This window comes from Bos grunniens, chromosome 8 (assembly GCF_055505025.1).
Source record: "Bos grunniens cultivar Pamir isolate PY7600 chromosome 8, Bosgru_T2T1.0, whole genome shotgun sequence".
NCBI lineage: Eukaryota > Metazoa > Chordata > Mammalia > Artiodactyla > Bovidae > Bos > Bos grunniens.
Window position 1 is genome coordinate 64,464,585 of NC_141172.1, and position 6,511 is coordinate 64,471,095.

The 6,511-nt window shown below is 38.7% G+C and overlaps 1 pseudogene; it reads right to left on the bottom strand.

Moving 5' to 3' along the window:
* Positions 1–481: 481 nt before the first annotated feature.
* On the bottom strand, positions 482–4,278 carry LOC147367280 (nicotinamide/nicotinic acid mononucleotide adenylyltransferase 1 pseudogene; annotated as a pseudogene).
* Between the last annotated feature and the right edge of the window lie 2,233 nt (positions 4,279–6,511).

Below are 6,511 nucleotides of genomic sequence, written 5' to 3' on the forward strand. Positions count from 1 at the left end.
TGGTTGGATCTCCTTGCAGTCCAAGGGACTCTCAAGAGTCTTCTCCAACACCACAGTTCAAAGGCATTAATTCTTCGGCACTCAGCCTTCTTCACAGTCCAACTCTCACATCCATACATGACCACAGGAAAAACCATAGCCTTGACTAGATGGACCTTTGTTGGCAAAGTAATGTCCCTGCTTTTCAATATGCTATTAGGTTGGACAGTGCTATATGTCAGTTATATCCCAGCACAGCTGGAAAGACAAAAATAGAGATAAAAGAATTTGTACATCCTGAAAAAGAGAGACCATATTGAAGACAGTCACCTTAGCAACTTCTGATAGAGAGACAGAACTGATTTTAATTTACTACTGATTTTTATCAAACTTTTAAGTTTTAGTTTAAGAGACAGGATCACAATTCTTTTCCCCAGTTACTAACACTTTGATTGTCTCAAATTCCCAAAAGGAAGTCCAAAATATCATGCTGTAGAATTTCTTATGACTTAGAATCTGTACTGCTTTTTTGCAAAGGAGCCAGTATCACCCCAAAATGCCTCTCTTCACTCCTGGAGTCATAAAAATTATGCTTTTCAGTATACTCTTGGACAAGATCTAGTACCAAATAGTGAATGCTCTAACTCCTTTTGAGGGCTTGCTGGGTCTTTGTGAATAAGATGTCATTGGTGATCCATTCATTCACCAGAAGAATGTTGTTCTGATGTTTTCACAGAACATCTGTTTCACAGATGAGTTTCTTTTTTTTTTTTTTCTCTTTTATTTTTTAAAAAAAAATCACATGCTCCCCATCCTGAACCCTCCTCCCTCCCAACCTCCCCATACCATCCCCCTGGGCCTTCCCAGCGCACCAGCCCCAAGCATCCAGCATCGTGCACTGAACCTGGACTGGCATCTCGTTTCATACATGACATTTCACATGTTTCAATGACATTCTCCCAAATCTTCCCACCCTCTCCCACAGAGTCCATAAGACTGTTCTATACATCAGTGTCTCTTTTGCTGTCTCGTACACAGGGTTATCGTTACCATCTTTCTAAATTCCATATACATGCGTTAGTATACTATATTTATGTTTTTCCTTCTGGCTTACTTCACTCTGTATAATAGTCTCCAGTTTCATCCACCTCATTAGAACTGATTCAAATGTATTCTTTTTAATGGCTGAGTAATACTCCATTGTGTATATGTACCACAGCTTTCTTATCCATTCATCTGCTGATGGACATCTAGGTTGCTTCCATGTCCTGGCTATTATAAACGGTGCTGCGATGAACATTGGGGTACACGTGTCTCTTTCCCTTCTGGTTTCCTCAGTGCACAGATGAGTTTCTGAACAACAGTTCCAGCCTGGGTAATACTTATGAGCTCATACTTTCTTACAATTTGGGTGAAATCCTCATTCTTCCACAGGTTGGGATCACCAAAAGACCCCAATAAATCTGCCCCACACAGCAATATTACCTTTGGCACACATTTTGCTTCTGACCCCACGGATTTCTTTTGACGAAAATCTTGACTTTGTTCAGCCAACTTCCTCCTCCATTCAGGTCTTTCTGGTATAGGTGAGTCCTTCTGGTGATCACAGCTACCAGCCTCCAATTTCTCTCAATGGTGTCTGAGCACCTTAGCAGTCTCTAGCCACTCCTTCTGAAGGTTTTACCATGCACCCACTTCCACCTACTTTGAATTCTTGGTGGCAAGATATGCAATGATAACTCACCAATGGACAAAGAAGAGTTTGATGCTTCTTATATACCTTACTGACAGGATAAATTGTGCCTTGTCTAACTGTATATTTTCCTATTGCATTCATGTAGTTCTTGACCAGTTCAAACAACCTGAGGTGCATGTTGATGACTGAAATAAAAAACCACAAGCAAGGAGACCACAGTTGTCTTCTCGGAATTTTCTAGGCTAACAATGCTAAGTTGTTGGTCTAAGTGCAAAACCCTGACACATCCTTTGTCATTCTTACAAAGGAAATTCTGTCATTCTGAAGTGTTTTTCAAGGTTGGCTATCAGAATCATTCCAACTTGTGTGTCAATAGTCTTCTCCAAGTTGAGCTAGAACAGAGGATCCACGTCCATATTGTAACTCACGTCCTCAAGGTTGACTGGCAAGAATCCTTGTATCTTATTGCTTTAATTTACATATCTTAGTTTATCAAGTGGAATTTTAAAGTAGTTTTCTTGTTATTGCCCATTCATATCCTTTGTTGATTTTTAAAAATAGGAACTCCTTAACTTTGTTGCTTTTGTGTTGTTATTTGTGGTTAGCATCTTGTTGTTGTTGTCATCATCTTGGTAGTTCATTTGTAAGAATTTTTGGATATGCTAGACTTTGATTTATTGTCTTTTACACATGTCTCGAAAACTTACAGTATGCTTCATATATGTTGTTCCCTGCCTGTTAAAGTGTTTTAAAACATTCTATGGGGGAAGGAGGATTCAGGATGGGGAACACATAAATACGTATGGTGTATTCATTTCAATATTTGGCAAAACCAATACAATATTGCAAAGTTTAAAAATAAAATAAAATTTAAAAAAATTAAAAAAAAACATTCTATAAGTATCAACTGTTGATTGAAAATGTTAATTGTCTTTAATGTTTTTGGTGTATTTATATCGTTTTCCCTATCCTTAGGTTAGCTTTGTATTTTTTTTTTTTACTTTTGCTCTTTAATCTATTTAGAATTCAATTCTGTCTCCAATAACTAAATAAATAAAGAGGGGAAAAGGGAAAAAGCTTCCCTACAGAAGAATTCCAGGTAATAAATGTGGGCAGAATGAGGAAAACAGAAAATTACCATTAGAACATCACAGTTACATTGTTGCAGGCAATATCCATGGATGAATGCCAAATATTTATTAATTACTATGGTGATTGTGAGATATGTTTGCAAGTTCTTTGTTATTTCTCTCTCCAGGAGGTGAAGGTTAATTCACCTCTGTTAAGTGTGGGCTGGACTGTGACTGTCTTTTAATAAATAGAGAATAGAAAGGAAAAAATAATAACTTTATAGCAGAAAATATGGGCAGACACCAATTAACCTAGTGACCAAATTAAGGTTACCAGTAAAAAATCATTTTGACATCATACATCTTCTGATAAAATGTGATGAGACAGGCAAATCACCCTTACTGTATTTTCATAAAAATAAATTCTCCCTCCAATTTTTCCAAACTCCATCTAATCAAGGGACAACAATAAACAAACCTAAACTGAAGGACATTTTATAAGATACCTGACCAGTATTCTTCAAAAGCATCAGGAAAAATAAGACAGATTGATAAACTGTCTGATTAAAAGAAATTAGGAATGTGATGACTAAATGCGGTGTGCGGTCTTGAGAAATCAGGGGAAAAACGGGTTACATTCAAATAAACTTTAGTTGATGGTAATGTATCCATGTTAATTTCTTAGTATTGATAAATGTCCAATGGTAATGTAAGGTAACACTGGGGGAATCTGAATGAAGGATATAAAGAAGTTCTTTGTGCTCCTGGAAACTCTTCTGCAAATCTAAGTGAAATTTGTCTAAATAAAAATGTATTTCCAATTAAAAAAATTTTTTATAAAGCTTAACACCTTGCAAGTAGTATAAATATCTCAGGGAATTTTTCATAGCAGTATGGTATGGAAGGTGTTTTGGAGACTGACAAACAACTAAAAAATAGTCTTTCAGTAAAAACAATAGGGCAAAAAGACATACTTTACTTAAAACCAATAGTTAAAAACAAAACAAAACAAAACAGGAGATTGTACAATACCATGCATGGGAAGGGATCTTGGGTTCATAGTATCCTGGACACTCGGGATCCTGGGCACTCCCATAGGTAGAAAGGTGCTTTCAATGAGCTTGAAACAACTTCATTTCAAAGTTGTTGTGAGCATATCTCACAGCTTTGTGCTGTCCCTGAGTGCTAGGGGTGCAAGCCAGAGTGACTCTAGTCATTGTCCACATCTTGTCTTGAATCCTTGATTCTAAGACAATGGTCATAAAGACTGGGTAGACAGCAAAGTGACCCATTAGTTTTCAGAATTTTGAGTGTTACTGATTCCTGCATCTGTGGTGTTGCCTGTTTCCCTTTCTGGCAGCTGGGGTACTCAGTGCAGAGAAAAGCACTTGAGGACAAAATGTTGCAGCTCACCTGTGATGGGAAGACTCTGAGAGGGATGGGAAAACTAGGCAGGTGCTGCTCTGATGAAGTCAGAGGAGTATGCAGGGAGGAAGACCTGCTCTCCACCACCGTGTCCAGGATGTTACCCATCCCTCCCAATCTTGTCACAAACGTCTTTGTGACTTTCCAGAGGGAAAGACCAGATGAACCTTATCCCTCAGTGAAAGAGAAGGAAAATGGAACTTGGGTCACCTCCACCACACCAAAGATTGTGTGCCCCAGGTATGCACTTTCTGTCTAGCTCCTATTGGGTTCTCTCTTTCTGCTGGCAGTAAACACTGCAAATGTTTTTGGAGTAAAAATCATTGTCATTTCTGAAAGTAACTGCCCCTGCAGGCTTCTTTTTCCTATTTTCTCAATCTCTAAAATATAGGATCATTCTTCAGATGCCTTTCAGTTATTTCAGACTTTGAATACTCCCATGTTAATCTATGGAGAAGGCAATGGCACCCCACTCCAGTACTCTTGCCTGGAGAATCCCATGGATGGAGGAGCCTGGTAGGCTTCAGTCCATGGTGTCACTAAGAGTCGGACACGACTGAGCGACTTCATTTTCACTTTTCACTTTCATACATTGGAGAAGGAAATGGCAACCCACTCCAGTGTTCTTGCCTGGAGAATCCCAGGGACAGAGGAGCCTGTTGGGCTGCTGTCTATGGGGTCGCACAGAGTCAAACACAACTGAAGCGACTTAGCAGCAGCAGCAGCAGCATGTTAATCTATTTCCCTATAAATACTTCTTGTAAAAATAAATTTCTTCTTTTGCCCTCCTACTGTCTGCTCATATTCTTAATTCAAACACTTATAATAACTTATTAATTCATCATACTACTTTTAGCTTCTTCAGTCTATCCTAAGAATAGCTGGAAAAAAAAAAACAATTTTTTTGTATAATCTATGGCTTGGTAGGCATATTTTTCTGGTCAAATATGTGCAACACTCTCTATTATCTACAAATACCCTCCTAAAAGTCTTAGTCTAGATGTCCAGCCTTGCTGTTCATTGTCTATAATATTTTTCAACATTATGTCCATTGTTTCTCAGCCTGGTTTTCATGGTTACCTGGATTCACAGTAGGTAGTAAGGAGGCATAATTACCACAAACTGTATTTGTTGTTCAGTCACTAAGTCATGTCTGACTATTTGCAACCCCATGGACTGAAGCACAGGCTTCCAAAGTTTGCTCAAACTCATGTCCATTGAGTCAGGGATGCCATACAACCATCTCATCCTCTGTTACCCCTTCTTCTCTTGTCCTCAGTCTTTCCCAGCATCAGGGTCTTTTTCAAAGAGTCAGCTCTTCACATCAGGTGGCCTAAATACTGGAGCTTCAGCTTCAGCATCATTCCTTCCAATGAATATTCAAGGTTGATTTCCTTTAGGATTGACTGGTATGATCTCCTTGCTGTCCAAGGGACTCTCAAGAGTCTTCTCCAGCACCACAATTTAAAAACATCAATTCTTCAACCTTATTCATGGCCCAGCTCTCACATCCATACATGACTACAGGGGAAAACCATAGCTTTGACTATATGGAACTTTATAAGAAAAGTGATGTCTCTGCTTTTTGATACGTTGTCTATGTTTGTCATAGCTTTTTCCAAGGAACTAGCATCTTTTGATTTCATGACTGGAGTCACCATCCAGAGTGATTTTGGAGCCTGAAAAAATAAAGTCTGTCACTGTTTCCAATTTGTCACTGTCTGTTTGCCATGAAGTAAGGGGACTGGATGCTATGATCTTAGTTTTTTGAATGTTGGTTTTAGGCCAGCTTTTTCATTCTCCTCTTTCACCTTCATCAAGAGGGTCTTTAGTTCCTCTTCACTTTCTGCCATTAGAGTGGTATCTTCTGCATATCTGAGATTGCTGATATTTCTCCAAGCTATCTTGATTCCAGCAGCTTGTGATTCATCCAGTCTGACATTTTGCATGATATTCTCTGCATATATGTTAAATAAACAGGGTGACAATATACAGCCTTGATGTATTCCTTTCCCAATTTGGAACCAGTCTGTTGTTCCAAGTCCGGTTCTAACTGTTGCTTCTTGACCCACATATAGGTTTCTGAGGAGACAGGTAAGGTGGTCTGGTAGTGCCATCTCTAAAAGAATTTTCCACAGTTTATTGTGATCCACACAGTCAAAGACTTTGGCATAATCAATGAAGCAGAAGTAGGTGTTTTTCTGAAATTCCCTTGCTTTCTCTATGATCCAATGAATGTTGGCAATTTGACCCTGGTTCCTCTGCCTTTTCTAAACTCACCTTGTATGTGTGGAAGTTCTCAGTTCATATACTGCTAACACCTAACTTGAAGGATTTTGAG